At 34.3% G+C, this 19,570-nt stretch overlaps 1 long non-coding RNA gene across 1 annotated transcript in view; it reads left to right on the plus strand.

Moving 5' to 3' along the window:
- The first annotated feature begins 851 nt into the window (after positions 1-851).
- Positions 852-19,570, plus strand: part of LOC145094491 (uncharacterized) — a 216,646-nt gene continuing 197,927 nt past the window's right edge. The window contains exon 1 of the long non-coding RNA XR_013703381.1: positions 852-1,037. This is a non-coding gene — a long non-coding RNA (uncharacterized LOC145094491). The remainder of the gene's footprint in view (positions 1,038-19,570) is intronic.

Raw genomic sequence — 19,570 nt, forward strand, 5'->3', positions numbered from 1 at the left:
TTTTTGACAAAAGATTATCTAGAATAAATAATCTTAACCAAGTTGTGGAATATTTCATAAGGTTTTCGTACATATAAAGAACGCCAAAATCCGAGTTATAACGAAGAAGTTATGGCCCGTCGAAGTTTTACGGCAAAACCGGCACGACACCGGGAAGCGTAAATAGTGAATTTACGATAGAGCGAGATTTAGCCTTAGCAATCTAAATGAAAGTCGTAGAATATGTTAAAATAAGAGCGTCGATAAAAAGAACGCCCGAATCTGACTTTGTATGAGGAAGTTATGATTTTTCTAAGATTCAGCTTAGCAGTGCATGGCCCGAAACACGAATTTTTGTTCGAGCGGTTTTTGGCTTACGCGACCTAAATGAGAGTTGAAGATCTCATTAATAGGAATTCAATGGTAAAAAGATAGACGAAAACAGAGTCCGTATGAAGGAGTTACGAATTCTTCGCGGTCATTTAACAGTCTAAACGCCTCCTACTGTTAAATTTGAGATCGGTTGAGAATTAGCCGACGGAGTCTAAATGAAAGTTTTAGATCTTGATTTTACCTATGCGTTGAAAAAAATAACGTCGAAAACAGAGCTTGTATGCGAGAGTTATGATTTTTCTAAGTTTGAAGGCTGATACGCGATAAGGGTAACGTGGCACCACCAGAATTGGACACGTGGCACCACCAGAAGGCTGCCACATGCCCCAAATCGGCGAGTAGGTCCTCCTACTCGGCGAGTCCATCAGGAATTCAGCCTATAAATAGAGGTGCCGGACATTCACTTCTCTTCACACCTCTCCAACATTCTTTCTCTCTCTAGTTTCTCTCTCTAGCCTCCCAACCCCCCCCCCCTAAAGCCTAGGTAAACCCCCTAGCACCTGAAGGAAGCCCCGAGGCTCCCAGAGTCCCGAGAAAAGAGTCTTTCGGCTCGGGAACGCTGCTCCAGCGAAGCCCGGTTTTCGAGAAAACCCGCTGTTTTATCGAAGGAAAATTGTTTTGAGAGTATCGAAACGTTGTCCGAGTGCTGAGTCACCACCTTTCAGGTGAGTGCATGGTCCCTTTCATCTTACACATAGATATGAAGTATTTTATATAAATTACGTGCTATGTGTGCATATTATCTGAATACTTGCTGTTTTTGCTGGATGAACGATTTTATACATGTTTTAAATGATTTCAACTGTATATGTATTTTATATCTACGATAATGTTGGGGTAAAACATAGGTAGATGTCATAGATGGAATATGAGTTGGATGATGAGTTGAGAGGCGTTATAGATCACGAGGTGAGGGTGAGAGGTGAACGATGTGAGAAGCCTTTTCCTAAACGATGGCCCCGTCATTCAGCAGAGTATGGATGACAACCACGGACTATTCTAGACAATCCAGTGGAACACTAGCAGGCTCGCAGCCTGTAGGTGTTGTGAACGATGTGCTCACCCGGTGTACTCTAAACCTTGGCGACCATGCAGACTTGGTGCCTAAACCTTGGCGATCATGCCGACTTGATGCCTAAACCTTGACGACTATGTAGACTTAGTGCCCGTTGTGTAAACCTTGGCGATCATGCAGACTTGATGCCTAACCCCTGGTGATTATACAGACTTAGTGCCTATTGTGTAAACCGTGGCAACGATGGACTTCGTGCCGATTCCTTAGGATGATCCTTAGGAATAAATGAACGAGGAATAGCTGATTCTTAGGGTAGATCCTTAAGATTAAAGAAGATAATGGGGATGGGTAATTGGGTTGATTGTTTGATTGTTTAAACATAATAATTATATTATTGTGGGTTGAAAACCCTATTGACTCACCAGGTTTCCCAACCAGCCACTCAGTTTATTTATATCACAGGTGTCGATATGAAGTGACATTACACTGAGAGATTAAGGAGATATAGAACACTAGTGTAAATGAATGTAAGTTTTGTTTATGCTTATGTTTCTGTATTGACGATGACATCCCAAATGTTTTAAAACGAATAAAATACGTTTCTTTGGAAATTCTTTGATAACGTATTTATCGTGTTTTTCTGGGAATAAATTCCGCAACATTTTTATTAAAAAGGTACTCTGATTTTTATAAAGCATAAAAAAATCGGTCTTTTCTGGCCGAGAAAATGAGGATGTCACACAAGTACTAAGGATCATCTAGAACCATAAAGTCACCGACTTGGTGGCTTTGCATGCCCTAAAGGCCCCAACTTCAAGGTATACCATTCGACTTCCATAAAAGGGCTCAATCTCATGCATGGGACTTATACAACTCTAAAGATGCAAACTTTATGAATCTAAAACATCATAAACACCAAAAGAAGCAATTCAAAGCTTCTGGAGTGACCATAACTACAAGATCTAAGCCATGAGACAAAAAGGGACCAAAATACATAAAAACTTAGATCTAAGCTTCTAATGAGCAAGGTTAGAGCTTTATACCTTAAATATGCTAGAAATGGAGCAGAGAGCCCAGATCTAAAAGTTCTTATTTGAACCACCACCATGCACCAAGCTTCTCCTCCTTGAATGAGCTTAAAACATACACCAAAACACACACAATGAGATCGCAACTCATAAGGAGGCTTTAGGGTTTCGAGATTAAGGCTTGAGGCTATGGAGGCTGGAAATGAGGCCAACACCTGGGACTTAATGTGTTTAAATAGGGTCCAAGACCTTAAATTAGGGTCTACATATGGTCATACGAACACCCTGCATTCCCAAATCTTCCCACGTCCGCATTTCCTATGTACTCCCTGCGTACCTCCCTTGTATGCCATGCGTACCTGTTTTGGCCCAACACCCATCTAACTGCAAATGATCATAACTTTTGCATCCCTTATCCGTTTTCGACGTTCTTTATATCCACGAAAAGGTGGAGAGAATCTCTACACTTCTAACAACTCACCTTCATCTTAAAACCTCCCAAGCAAAACACAAAATCCATAAAAAGACCGAAATATCAAATTACGGTTATACCCTTGGCCTCCGAAGACACAATCGAACACTTGGATCACTTGGAACATAACACCCACACCCGAGAAGGGCCAAATTCTTCATTTCCCAAGGCCCTAAGCCTCATAACCATTGAATATTGGACCCTAGCCCCGAATAAAGAAGCAAATTTGAAACCGAGTGTTACAGTCCCGGATAGACTGCATGCCCGAGAGGCGTACCAGTCAGGTCGAAGGCCTGGAGAACGGTCTAGATAGGTTGAAGGTCCGGTGAGGCGTTCCAGTCATGCTTAAGGTTCTGTAAGCGTTCCAGATAGGGTGTAGGCCCGGTGAGGCGTTCCAGTCATGCTGAAGGCACTGTTTGCATGTTGTTTGTTATATGTTGTATGGTGGTACTTTGGGGGAACTCATTAAGCGTTGACTTAGAGTTTTGGTTATGGTTTCAGGTACTTCGGATGACCATGGGAAGGCGAAGGCTTGAGCGTACACATTCTCTTGTTTATGACTTATGATTCTAAGAGACTCTGATGTTTGAGAAAATATTTGCAACTGTGATTTGTAAACAATTTGTGAAATTAGGTTGATTTTAAAAAGTTTAAATTTATTATGATTTTATGGATGTTACATAAAACAACTACGAAACTTAATAAACGTTATAATTAATAATACATTTCCAAACAATTATTTTTATGGGAAATCTTCGAAAAAATCACAATATTTCGAGTCAGTTTACGGTTTAATCCGAATATTCAATTTTTGAACATAAAAGTCTCGAGTGTCTAATTTTATACGATAATCTGTCATTTTTGTTAAAAAATAAGAACTGTTTCATTAATTTGGGAAAAAATTAAAATAATAGAAACTTTTCTATTCAAAAAATAAAAGTTGGGATTAAACCGTTAACTGCCCAAAATATTGGGACTTTATTGGAGTTTTCGTTTATATTTATAGAAATATAGATGTTTTTTCGTAACTGTATAATTATTATTTGTTGTTAATTCTACAAAAGATTTAAAGTTATGAACAACGTTTTTTATATCTAAAAAACAAGCATTATAATCTAGGATGAGTAAAACTCTTGTATCATATCTTAAGGTATCAATACCGGCTAGCTTAGACCGAAGAGGATTTAACCTAAATGGTGCTCTAAAAACGAGGGATGGTAATTTTCGGCTCGACCCAAATCCCGACACGAACTCGGTCTAAAAATAAACGGGGTTGGTTGATATTTCTGATCCGCCCACCCGCCAAATATATAGGATTTTGAAAAAATATTTAATAATTAATAATTAATTGGTATTTGCTTTGAGCATGCTCTATAAGGCTAAAATCGAGAATCCTAAATCAATAACACCCTTCACAATTCACAATCCGCCTTTCCTTCGTCTCGTCCTCATCGGATCACCCTTTTCGTCTTGTCAGATACTCGACATGGTGCCGACGAACATGAGATCCATTATCGCCATTGGACGTTTTAGTAATTTGTCACTTTGTCAACAACATTGCTCCACATTCAATGTATATGCTTAAATGCTATTTAGTTTTTTATTTTAGAGACATGTATAATCCATATAAATTTAATACGTAAACAGTTAACTCGAAATAGACTCAATGATCATCTAACTTAAAATCAATCCACTGACCTGTGAACCTATATAACTAAATAGGTTATATGGATCGGGTCCAGGTTAATGTTTCTAACTTGCGGACCTGCAAACCTGAATAAATATATGGTTTGGGTTGGGTGGATGTATTGTGACCCGCCAACCCTAACCTGATCCGATTGCCACCCTTGCAAAAACTAATTTTCAAAAAAACCAGTCAATTTTTTCTTTTGCTTAAAAAAAACTGGTTCTTGACGTCCATCACTACATCACAAAATATTATTGGGTCGATATGGGTAAAGGATTTATTTTCAATATATATCCTTTTCTTGGAGCATAAGGCATCATCAATTAAAAAAAACTTTTTAATTCAAACATTTTATTATCTAGGGAGCAATTTTATTAAAAAAAATCAGGAAAGTGTATCAACATTGGCCGGCCGATTTAGTGAAACCTATATGAATCGTATAAAGTCATCGTTCTATTGTACCAATTTCTATTATTAGGTCGATATGGCTAAGGGATTTATTTTCAATATATATCCTTTTCTTGGAGCATAAGGCAGCACAATGTGTGTGTATTCCGCCAAAAGTTTATATCTCTTTTTAATTCAAACATTTTATTATCTAGGGTCACGAAAGTATATCAACATCGGCCGGCCCATATAGTGAAACCTATATAAACTGTATTAAAGTCGTCATTCTATTGTACCAATTTCTCGCAGAGCATTCGTAACTCGTAAGCGACAGCCTTCTTCCCGAATAACATTAGCTACGTTCTTGTGAATCGGTGACGGTATCGGTCTGTTCTTCCGCAATACTCATCCGATCTTCTTGATTGCAGTCTAATTCACCGGCGTTCCCCTTCTCCGGTGAGTGGTTTATATACCCTTTTAAAGTTAACGTTAGATTGTTTTTTGGCTTGTTATATTAATTTGTGATGACAATAACTTGTTTAGGTTTAAAAGATTCAATTTTTCAGAGTTACACCGTAGCATGTGAAAATAGAACACTAAATTAGGATCTTTATATATAGGAAAAACATGTTAACTTTATTAGGCTGGCATTCAGCATTGAATCTATGGTTAACTTGTGATTTTGTACGTGTGTCAGCCGCACGTAACTGGAATATACATCAAAACAATAGCAAAATAAGCAACAAAAAGACATCTTTTTAGAAAGAGATAAACTCTTACAAAAGGGAAAAAGCTGTTTAAAATAAGCATATTTTTTAAATTATGATAGGAAACATGATGATCTAATTCCATATTTCCTCCTACAGATATAGGATTTGTATTGAACTTTGAACAAAATTATATCAATAAAGTATATATATATATGTATATATATATATATATATATATATATATATATATATATATATATATATATATATATATATAGGGTTAGGTTATTTTGTTTTCACTATCTATTGTGTATATGTATGACTGATTTTGGACCAATCATTTTAGTTATTTTAAGAAAGTAATTAATGCATATTACATGTTAAAGATATAATGGATATTAATTACATCTTCAACATTTAATATGTATTAATTAATTTCTTAAAATAACTAAAATGATTGGTTCAGAATCAGTCATACATTCACACAATAGATAGTGAAAACATTTGAACCTAACTCTCTCTCTCTCTCTCTATATATATATATATATATATATATATATATATATATATATATATATATATATATATATAACTCTCTCTCTCTCTCTCTCTATATATATATATATATATATATATATATATATATATATACAGAGAGAGAGAGAGAGAGAGAGTTAGGTTCAAATGTTTTCAATTGTGTGCATGTATGATTGATTCTGGACCAATCATTTTAGTTATTTTAAGAAAATAATTAATGCATATTAAATGTTGAAGATGTAATTAATATTCATTTGTATGAAGATTCCTTCTTGAAAAGCAAGCAACAAAGATGGTTTGATATTTGATTACTACTACTAATTACTAATTTCTATCTTGTTGGAAAACACAGGATTACAGAAGAATGTCAGATAATTTATGTCAAGAGTTGATGGTTGAAATCTTGACAAGACTACCACCCAAATCCCTCCTCCGATTTAGATCCGCCTCCAAATCATTACGTTCTTGTATCGATAGCCCCGATTTCATCCGCAAACACACTTGTCGATCCCGACAAAGGGTCCTGCTCATACACAAAGTTAAACAAACTCATAAATACAAACGATACCGTGATGCCTCCTTTTGTACGTTACATGCAAAAGAGCAATTGCCATTGCCATTGTCATTGTGTACAACACTAGTCGTTTTACCATGCAGAAAGGCCACTCTTCTTGGTTCATGTAATGGAATTCTTCTACTGTATGAAAATGGTGTAATTAGTCTATGGAACCCTTCAATCATGCGCCAACTAACCCTCCCTGATTGTCCTCTTCAGGAATGCTTTGGTGGGATGGCGATCGGGCTTGGTTTCGACCCAATCACTGATGATAACAAGGTTGTGAGTATACTCTGGAAATACAGATCCAGAAATTATAAAAAGTTCATTTGTTTACGCCACCAAGATAGGTGCTTGGCATCCGATTGATTCTCCTATGCCTTTGTATTCTGAAGTGTTATCAAGTGCGTGTTATCTCAATGGGGTATTACATTGGGTGGTAGAACGTTATTATCCAATTTACAGAACATGGGTTCATGTTTTTGGGATGATTGCTTTGCCAAAACCTAGTTGGTACATTGAAAAACTAGCAACCATCCAAGGTTCTCTGGCTATGATTTCAAGTGTTGCTTACGATAGTTGGATTTGGGTGAGGGGTGAGGCAGAGGATTCTTGGTCTGTGGTTTCAAAATTGAAAACAAAAGATGGAGCAAAATTAAGGAAAGTGTTGGAGTTGACCAACAATGGTGATCATTTGTTGCTCGATTTCTTGCAAGAATTCTATGTTTACACTCCTAAGACAGGGTCACTATCAAGACTAGTGGACTTTTATGATGCTTCTTCCTTGGTTGACATGGATACGTATGTGGAAACCCTTCAGTTGCTTCACATAGGGACTGCTTGTGAGGAGGCAACCCCTCTTTTCTTGCAGGATTCTTCTTTCAAATGAACATCAAATTGTTTATTTTCTTTGTACGAATATATGACAAGTTTTTGGAATGATATTATTGCATCTTATATATTAATTACTACTGTTATGGGGTAATCTCAAATATTGCTTTTCATCATCAACATGTCAATCACCTTCAATATATCAATGCAATCATAAACCGTGTCAATCTTTTAAAAAATAACCCTTGACGAAATATTGTTCTGAAAGTTATATAAATAAAACTGGGAGGAAAACATAACATAGTATTAAAAACATAAGTCTGGATCTAATTTTTTTAATCTTGTAAGATTGATTATATTTTCTTATTAATCATAGCAACTTACTTACATTTCGTTACTGATATTGGAACATATATACTTCATGTTTTCGACTCAATAACAATGTACTTATATATATTTTTATCCATAGATGTAATGATATTATATTTTTCTTTACTGATAATATCAATGTACTTTATTTATCTGTATATTTTTAATCCATAAATGCGTTGTGTTTATATTTCGTTTGTTACATATGAGATCCACACCATTTGGTCGTATTATATTTAAACTTTCAATTATAAAACCGAAACATATAATCGAACTTTTATGTTAATGTGAAAACAAATGTATCAAATCTAGGAGATAAAAGATGTAATTTTGTAGAGATATACATAACATTCTAATTAATTTTTTACTATTATTTAGAAAATGATTAAAATTATGGTTATTATTGTCATTTTTCTTATCATATTCTCCTATCTTAATATGCATAAGCTCGAAATGTAATTGATCACCGTTCGGATCATAGTGGTTTGTCGACAAGTTTTTCATAGGGTAAAAGATAAGTAAATTTAACATTCTAAACATTTGGCATTTAGATCTTTAAATATAGGATTCTAAATTGGATTAACAATTTATCATAACAAAATAGTAATTGGAAATGCGTTGTTCCTATGTGATTTGCTTTTAAATTTAGTCATTTTGTTATTCATCTCTCCCTCTCATTATGATAGATTAAGCTAAAATTAATTTACTAAATATACTCATCAATTAAAAGATAATTCAATAATTAACGACTCAATCTTTATTTTTTCAATAAGTGTATCTAATTTCTTTAATTCTTTAAATCATAAAAGACATATTTTCATACAATTATGTATATTTAATTTAAATTCAAAATTGTTTCCAAAATAAAACTAATTGCTGCTCATAAGTTATTTGTCTAAACAATTTTTTCGCAGCTGATGCATTGCGCGGGTCATATATTGATTATTTTGATTATAACAATAGGTTATAACCCGTAGAAAGAAATGATATTAGGTTATTATAAAACACAAAGAAATGGAAGTATTTTGATATATCTTGCATTTAGCTCTACACTGCATACAAGTCAGAATTACACAGTCAATGGTAAATGATATTGTTTGGGTGTCAAACCAACAAATAAAAGGATAAAACAATAACAAATAAACACAAATCACTGCTATACTATACTAAAATATAGTATAGAATAAGCAGGACCGGACCACAGAGATACGTGACTTACTGTTTAACCGTATTTTCACATGACACACTAATACCAATTGTTAAAAAAGGGAATTTTGTTAACATTAAATGAAACTTCATGCATTAATTAAACAAAGATTAAAATTCAATAATAAAAAGACATTTTCGAATCCAAATCCTTTCAAGTACTATGTTGTAAGATTAATATGACTTTAATTTATGTTCAATCTAGGTTGGTAATTTAGATCTTAATAAGCTCTAATATCTCTAAATTGACAAAAATATTTTACTTAAAACATGATCTTTAAGTATACTTTATTTAGTTGATTAAATCAAAACAAGCTCTTAGATTAGATCACTAAAAGACTTTAAGGTCATACAATTAATACCAACAATGTCCAATAGTCCTCATTTGGCTTGGAAATATGAGCATCTAATTAGGAATCTAGTACCGGAAATGAAAATAAAAGTTAGCCACACATGATTAAATTGAAGTACAAATTCAACAAGTTTGATCTTGATAACATAGTATGATATCATATAGAGACAATCATATTTCATATATATATATATATATATATATATATATATATAGGAGGGTTCAATTGAGAAAAAAAAAGGTTGAGAATGAGAGAATCATTCTCAGCTACACATTTGCTTTGCCGCAAAACATTTAGGCACACCGACAGAAATGGTATATATATATATATATATATATATATATATATATATATATATATATATAGGAGGGTTCAATTGAGAAAAAAAAAGGTTGAGAATGAGAGAATCATTCTCAGCTACACATTTGCTTTGCCGCAAAACATTTAGGCGCACCGACAGAAATGGATAATGGATACATATGTGTTTTCCAACCAAACATGTTTCCGTAAACTATGCTAATCATTACCTTAATATACAAAAAAAACATTTTTTTGTTTTTTTATTTTTAGAAAACTATTTTTATCAAAAAATTATTTTAAATATAAGAAAATTCATAATTTTTTTGTAACATCTCAAAAATACGACCAAAAATTTCATTTTTCAATATAACCAAAAACCATAATCTGAGCGTCATATCATAAAACCATACGTGATGTATCCCAACATGATAAAAACACTGTGCGGAAAAACTGTATCATATCTATGCCATATCAAAATCAAAGAAACTAAATCAACTCCCAGGATAAAAGTTGAAGCTATGGTGTGTGCGATGCCATCATCCCGAGCTCTTCCCTCTGCTTGCGGAAGTACCTGAAACCAAAACTGAAACTGTAAGCACGAAGCTTAGTGAGCTCCCCCAAACTACCACATACCATACAATACATATATAAAGCACATATTGGGCCTTGCCCACTGCATCAGACCGAAGTCTGGAACTAGCTGCATTGGACCGAAGTCCGGAACTGACTGGGACCTTGTCCCCTGCATCGGACCAGAGTCCGGAACTAACTGCATCGGACCGAAGTCCGGAACTGACTGCATCGGACCGAAGTCCGGAACTGACTGATCATGGCATAGCATAAAATATAACAACTATTATAAACACATAAACTGTATACTGCGTCGGAACAGAGTCCGGAACACATAACACAAACATGCTTGTATCACAAAGACATCAAGCACTCTAACTACTGCATCAGACCAAAGTCCGGAACTACTGATAATTAAACGGGCCGGCATTGTGGCCGTAGACCCGTTCCTACCGAAAGGAAACTCACCTCGTGAACTGGCTGCTGAGTGTATGGCTCTGGAAGCTAACTGCTACTGCTCCGGTATCTCCCCGGCTACAAGTCCATAAACACACTCAATCAAATACTGAACACTGAACTGGGTAAAATGACTCTTTTACCCTTGGTCAAAGTCAACTCTCGGTCAAAGTCAACTCTCAGTTGACCTGACTCACCGAGTTGGGCCGCCAACTCGCCGAGTCCCTATTCTCACTCCTCGACCCTACTCGCTGCTACTCGTCGAGTATGGCATCGACTCGACGAGTACCCTCTCGATCCAAGAACTCAGACAATCTTCATCCGACTCGCCGAGTCATATGAACAACTCGACGAGTTGTTCTTGAGTCTAAGGAGATTGCCTTGGACTCGCCGAGTTGTATGAACAACTGGCCGAGTCCCTCCATTACTGAGTCCACCCTCAACTCACTAAGTCCACTCCACTACTCACTGGACCCACTCGACACCGCTCAAAAGGAAGAAATCGGGGACTCGCGACTCGACTCGCCGAGTCGTTCTTCCGACTCGCCGAGTCGCCGCCATGCAACTATTCTATACTCGATTCTGCTCGAATCCAACACATACAAATGATAGATCTGAGTCCAATAAGCTGATTTACCACGTAAAGTTTCCAACTTTACGTGTACAAACACATGAACAAGGGTATAAAGGCTAAAAAGGCACTTAAAAGGGGTAGATCTAGGGTTAATATGCAAAATAGCTCCATAAAGGCAATAGATCTGGGCTCTACAACTCCTAAATGAACAGATCTAAGGATATCTCGGCATAATAGAGCTTCCATCACAACATAAGGCTTGAGAAAGGCATTAACAAGATCTAGAAAGGGTTTTAAAGCATAAAAGGGAAGGAAATCTGAAGAATACCTCAAAGAGCTCTTGCTTTCCCTTGAATCTCTGCTCTACAATCCTACTCCTTGCTCCTTTCTTCTTCTCCTTCTTCAAGCCTTCACAAATGCACACAAAATCACTTAGAATCACTCAAGAACGAATTAGGGTTTTCTCACAGCTTTTGAGGGTGAAGGAGGCGAGGTTGGGGGCTATAAGGTGGCTTAAATAGTGGGCAACCCGGGGATTTAGGGTTTCTCCCAGACGGACAGACTCGCCGGTCCAGAATATGGACTCGCCGAGTCGCCAACTAACACGTGCTCGAAATCCCGTCCCTACTCGGCGAGTCAGGCTATGAACTCGCCGAGTCCCTTTAACAAAACTAAAAAAAATAAATACCAAGGAATTATCATACCGGAGACGGGTCGTTACATTTTTATTGTCTATAAATAGATATCCATGTTGATATAGTTTTAAGATAAAATAAAATTTTTTTTTTTTTAGAGTTTCAGTTCTCGTTATTCATAAATAAATAAATATTGATCAAATTTTTCTTACAATACATTCGTTATTCATTTATGAATAAAACATATGTTCAACTTTTTTATAGTTTAAGTATCATTCATATATAAATATAACACATAATAAAACTTTTTTTACCTAAAATATGTTATTTTACATCATCTTTCGTCACACGTTATATTTATATATGAATAAAATATGTATTAATGGTCGTTATATGTTATATTCATATGTAAATAAAAAAATTATCAGATTTTTGTTATAGTTCATTTGTTATTCGAATATGAATAAGTAGTATGTTAATAAAAGACGACGTGTTTTAAAATTTTAAACTACTTATTCTTATATGAATAACAAATGAATCGTAACAAAATTATGATAAATGTGTTTTTTCATATATAATAATGACTTGTGTGGAAGACTAATACACGTTTTATTCGTATGTGTTTATGACATGTGAGGAGAGCTGATGTAAACTGTAAAGAGTTTATATATGTTATATTTATATATGAATGATATTTAAACTCTAAAAAAATTAATCATACTTTTTATTCATAAGTGAATAACGAATGTACTGTAGTAAAATCTGATGCATTTTTATTCACTTATGAATAAAAAGAGCTGAAATTATAAAAAAATTAAAAATTTTATTTTATTTTAAAACTATATCAATATGGATGTCTATTTATAGAGAATAAAAAAGTATGAACTTTGATGTATTTAAAATCATGTTTTTGTTGGAAAACATATGTATATTTCTTTCGCATTTCCGCCGGTACATTGAAGGTTTTTGCGGCAAAAATAAATGATTGGTTGAGAATGATTCTCCTATTCTCAACCTTTTTTTTCTGTCAATTAAATTTTTACCTTATATATATATATACATATATATATATATATATATATATATATATATATAGAGAGAGAGAGAGAGAGAGAGAGAGAGAGAGGAATGATCATTTGAGAACTTAAAGTTTCCCGAGAATCTGAGAACTAAAAGTGGACCGTAAGATCAAAAAAACTAAAGGCTAAGATTAAAGGTGTCATTTTTGTAATTATTAGCAATTGTAATGGCATATTTGCTTTTAAAAAACAAATTAGAGGGGAATTTAGGTTTAAGAAAAAACAATTCTCTCTATCACAGTTTCTCAGACTTCAGACGTCATCTCCTCCGTCTCCACCTCTCGTTCTCTCAACACCGCTGGCGATCGATCTTTGCATCATCTCTGACGGCCGATTTGCATCTCGGCCTTAAATCCGACAATCGGTTCGAAAATCGATTGAATTACCGATCTCTCGATCCCAATCTCGGTCCACAATCTGCCCTAATCCACAACTCACACGATAAAGATTGACAATCGACCACAATCATTTTCGATTTAAAAAATAATCACTACACATTTCAACCGGAGGCACGCAATTGAAGTTAATCATTCTTCCTAGTGTCGTAACCTAAGAGCTTGTTACACATCCAGATTCTGATTTCCCTGAATAACACCATCCGTAGTCGAACTAAATCTTTGTTTTCTTCTTTTCCTCCGTTCATGGCGACAAATCTCACTTTCAGGTAATGCTTCACTTGCATTCTCGTTTTCACTGAATCGATTATTGTTTTCATTAGTTCATCTTCTTTATTGTTAATCCGAGCTTCGATTGTTGATTTTAGATTCTTTATATACTAGTTTCATTGTAATGCTACTTGAGTTTGATTATACAATGCTTATTTGGTTTTCTAGGTTGCGTCTGTGCTGTTGAATCTTCTCAAGAACGAAAAACCTGTACAAATTTCCTTCGTCAAGGGCTTGAAATGCCTTTATAGATACATGGTGGTTCAAGTGTAATTCATTGTTATATTAATGCTTAATAACAAGCTTATGATGTTTATGTAGTTTAAACATTTATGATATATGATATCATTTGTCCTTGTCGGGACTCCAGAATCTTTGGTTGCTGGATTCATGTGGCTTGGTATAAAGGATGGACGATATTTTATGCGACATGTCTGCCAAGATGCAGATGCTCTTCAAACATATGGTTGGAATAAACATAATGGAAGAGACTATGGACATCAGGTTCTAATTGATCATGACATGGCATTGACCACAAGTTTCTTGAAATCCATGGTAGATGGAAGTGGCTATAGAGGAGACTGGGCTTTTTGTGACATCCCCATTTTCACGGCCAGACAAGACCGATTTGTTTATGCTTCATTTTCAAAATAAGAGTATACTTTTAAAAAAAAGTGTTGCAGAATTTTGTTCCCAGAAAAACATGATAAATATGTTATCAAAGAATTTCCGAAGGAATGTATTTTATTCATTTTAAAACTTTGGGATGTCAACGTTAATACAGAAACATAAGCATAAACAGAACTTACATTCATTTACACTAGTGATCTATATCTCTTTAATCTCCCAGTGTAGTGCAGTTTTATATCGACACCTGTGATAAAATTAAACTGAGTGGGTCAGGTTGGGAAACCTGGTGAGTACATAGGGTTTTCAACCCACAATAATATAATTATTATGTTTAATCATCAAACAATCAACCTGATTATCCATCCCCATTATCTTCTTTATTCTTAAGGATCTTACATAATAATCAACTATCCTTCATTCATTCATTCCTAAGGTTTATCCTACAGAATACGCGTAAAGTCCATTACTGCTAATGTCATCTATTAGGCATAACTGCCAATATTATCCTTTAGGTGTAGCTGCTATGATTGTATTGTTCTCAACTAGGTGCATCTGCCAATATCATATATTAGTCGCAGCTACCAGTATTATGATGTTCTCTATTAGGCGCAACTGCCGATATTATCCTATAGCCGCATCTGCTAAGATGTTTAGAGTGCATCGCATTTCAAAATCATCTGTAGGTTGTGGTGCAGCTACTAATATTCATCTATATCATCTTTCATACCTCATCATTTTTCTACCTATGTTCTACCCAACATTTTTGTAGATATAAAATACATCTATAGCTTTAGACTTGAACAAAAAGGCTCAGATCTGAAAACAAAATACATCTACTGTCTGGATCTGAAGAAAAGGTTCAGATTTGTAAACAAGTACATCTACAACCTAGATCTGATGACAAAGGTTCAGATCTGAAAACAAAATACATCTACAGCCTAGATCTGAAGAAAAAGGTTCAGATCTAAAAACAAAATACATCTACAGCCTAGATCTGAAGAAAAATGTTCAGATCTAAAAACAAAATAGATATACGGTTTAGATCTGAAAAACAAAGAAATTTAAATATTTCATCTAGCACAGATCTCAAGTAAATTTGCACACATAGCACGCAATTTATATTAAATACTTCATATATATGTGTAAGATGAAAGTAACTATGCACTCATCTGATACAGAGTGATTCAGACAACACCTCGCTTCTAAAAATAATATTCTTTGACGAAACTGGGAAGTTTGCTTGAAAACCGGGCTCCGCATGGAAAAAGTTTCAAACAGAAATACTCTTTTTCTTGGAGACTCCGAGCTCTCTGAGGCTTTCTTCTAGTGCTAGGAGGTTTTCCTAGGCTTTTTGGGGGTTTGGGGGGGGGGGGGGGTGTTAGAGAGTGTTTAGAGGAAGAAAGAAGTGATGAAAGGTGTGAGGAATAAGGCAACCCCGAGCCTCTATTTATAGTGCTCCTGGAGCGACACCACGTCGTGGTGTTGCGTAGGCTCTAAGGTTTCCCCTGGTGCTGACACGTGGCACCGAACACAGGGGGTAAAACAACCGATTTTCAAAAATTCATAACTTTCGCATACGAGCTTCATTTTCGAGGTTCTTTATATCCACTCATAGGTAAAAATAAGATCTACAATTTTCATTTAGACTCCGTCGGCTAATTCTCGACCGGTCTTAAATTTAACAGTATGAGAAGATTATATTGATAAGTGTCTGTGTAAAATTCATAACTTCTACATACGAACTCTGTTTTTTCTTCTGTCTTTTTACCGTTGAGTTCCTATTAATGAGATCTTCAATTCTTATTTAGGTCGCGTAGGCCAAAAACCGCTCGATCTAAAATTCGAGTTTTGGGCCGTGCACTGCTATGCCAAATCTTAGAAATTCATAACTTCCTCATACGAAGTCAGATTTGGGCGTTCTTTTTATGGACGCTCTCGGTTTAACATATTATATCAAGAATTACGAAAAATAGCAACATACTTTAATCTTTCTACTACTATAAACAATGTACTTTACTTCTTACTCATTATAGCAACATAGTTTCAGAAAGGTTAGAATATTATACTAGAAGCTAATATATAAAACATAATTCCTAGAATATTTTACTACACAAATCAAAATGAGTAGAATAATATGATATATAAAATCATAATGACTAGAATATTGTACTAAACATCAATGTTTAACAATTCATCTTCACTTTCTCTATTATAGACATCTATAAGTAATTAAAAGATTACCTCAGTTTTCAACAATTCATCATCAATTTCTCTATTACTGAAGGATTATCATAAATAATTGATTTTAGACATTGATTTTTTGTAATCTCATATCAGAACATCGATTTTCAGTAATTCATCATCAAAATTTTTTGCTATTACTAAAGGATTAAAAACAATGATCAATTTTCAGCAATTTATCATAAATTTTGCTATTACATAAGGATTATCAACAACTCATAATAAATCGATTTCATTAATTCAACATAAAATGAGAATGAATACCATACTAACTCTAATTTACAAAACCAGAAGGACTAGAATATTATACTAGAAGCTAATACACAAAACCAAAAAACTAGAAATTTTTACTACACAAATCAAAATGATTAGAATAATATGTTATACAAAATCAAAATGACTAGAATATTGTACTAAACATCAATGTTTAACAATTCATGATCATTTTCTCTCTTACATACACTAATAAGGAATTTCTAGATTTCAACATTTATTTTCAACAATTCATCATCAATTCTATATTATCAAAGGATTATCGTACATGATCGATTTTCAGCAATTATTCATCAAATTTTCTATTATAAAATAAATATCAACAAGAATCAATGAAAAACTCATCAACAATTTCGATATTTAGCAATTCATCATCAAAATTAGAATGGATAGAATACTAACTCTAGCATACAAAACTCAAAATTACTATAAAAGTATACTAGAAGCTCATATACAAAACAAAACAGAATGATTAGATATTGTACTATACAAAATCAGAACTAGTAGAATATTGTTTTGAAAGAAAAAATTGAGTTTTTGTTGGAAAATAGCTTTATGTCCTTTATTTTTGAATTAACTACTTCTCTTTGGTTCTTTAGACTAGATTTCAGTACATGTTATTTTAATCACTCTATCTACTTCATATAATAACATTGGTGATTCATCTTTTATACTGAAAAGGGGAATTGGAATCTGATTCTCTCGAACAAGACATTGTTGAAAGGTGAAATCAAAGCCTTTGATGGGTATGAGTTCTAAAGTCGATTCTTAAAACTAGAATGAAACAATCTGAATAACATAATTAAGGTTTATGATTTTGAATGGTCGTCGATTCCTTCTATTTAGAAGGATAGGGTTTATGTGAATTTAAAGGATGATAGATTAAGGAAAGAAAGAACCTGTATATATGATTTTGATTCGTTAGCGATCTTCTAGGTTTGATCTTCAGTTTTTGTAAACAAGAAACCGAAATTAACTCTCTTTGGTTCACTTTGCTTCAATTGGGAGAATGGTTAACAGCGAGGATATGATCTATGGTTTTGATTTGATATAATAGGGTTATTCGACTTAGAATCTGTACAACCCAAATTATTCATCGATTCAATTACACAATCCAAAATTTAAATATCTTAAATTAATACCTGTTTTGTGAAGGAATGGTTGATAATCGAGATTGAATAAGAAGGTTGAAGTTATGAATTTGAAGTAATAAGAATTTGTTGATAATCGAGATTGACCTAGGGTTTTCTGATCGTTTTTGGCTATGTGAATCAGTTAGGATTTGTTTCGAGTATGAATCAGAGGATGAATTCGAGCTAGAATTAGAATAAAGAGCTCGACTTTGCAATCGATTTAGGGTTAATCTGAAACAAATTTGTGATGGAAGGGTTTCCGATTGATGAAAGGGTTTTGGGAAATGAAAATCATATGAATGCGTTTGTGAATGTGCCAGGTTACGTTTCTACCCCTTCGTGTTTTCTAGTTAATTACAAAGTTTGTGTTATTTACACAAACTGCCACCGGCAGTATTTTTTTTTTTTTTTATTAAATCTAAACCACATATCAGTTTTGATCAAGGGCTAAGATTTGGTCCTAGTGTCTCACAAAATATAGGTGGTCTCAAATGAACCCAACACTATATATATATATATATATATATATATATATATATATATATATATATATAGGGTGTGGTTCAAATGAGAACCAAAAAATGTTAAGAACCGTAAGAACCTCTAACTTTAGATGTTTATAAAGGGTTTAGGGTAACCCTAAACCTTAAACTGTAATGCCCGTAGATCAGGGCTAGTCAATTTAGAGACGATAAGCGTCAAAAATGACTTTTTGATAGAAGATTATTTAGAATGAATAATCTTAACTAAGTTGTAGTATATGTTACAAGGATTCCGTACATATAAAGAACGCCGAAATCCGAGTTATAACGAAGAAGTTATGACTTGTCGAAGTTTCGCGACGGAACCGACACGACACAGCGCAACATAAAAAGTGAATTTACGTTAGAGTGATATTTAGCCTTAGCAATCTAAATGAAAGTCGTAGAATACGTTAAACCGTGAGCGTGCATAAAAAGAACGTCCAAATCTGACTTCGTACGAGGAAGTTATGATTTTTCTAAGTTTTGCCTTAGCGGTATGCAGCCCAAATACTCGATTTGAGATCGAGCGGTTTTTAGCCGAAACAATCTAAACGAGAATCGAAGATCTCGTTAATAGTAGTAAAACGATAAAAAGTTAGGCGATAACGGACGTCGGACGAAGAAGTTATGAATTTATAACGAAGCTTTCCTGTCCTGGCCTACTAAAAATAAATAATAAAAATAAATTCAAAATTAGCCGACGGAGTCTATACGAAAGTTGTAGAGCGTAGTCTCGCTTACGTGTGGATATAAAGAACATCAAAAACGGAGTTCGTATGAAGAAGATATGAATTTTTTGAAGTTTATTAAATAATTAATATTTATTTATTTAATCTTAATTCGGATAATATCCGAGGAGTCATCAACCTGATCCGAAGGGTACGCCCAACGTAGCCTTCTGTACGCCCAGCGTACCTCGGTCGTATGCGGTCCGAGAACAAGCCACGATTCACCACCGAAACCTCGC

Source organism: Lactuca serriola, chromosome 3 (genome assembly GCF_051521515.1).
Source record: "Lactuca serriola cultivar US96UC23 chromosome 3, Lser_US96UC23_V15, whole genome shotgun sequence".
NCBI classification, from domain to species: domain Eukaryota; kingdom Viridiplantae; phylum Streptophyta; class Magnoliopsida; order Asterales; family Asteraceae; genus Lactuca; species Lactuca serriola.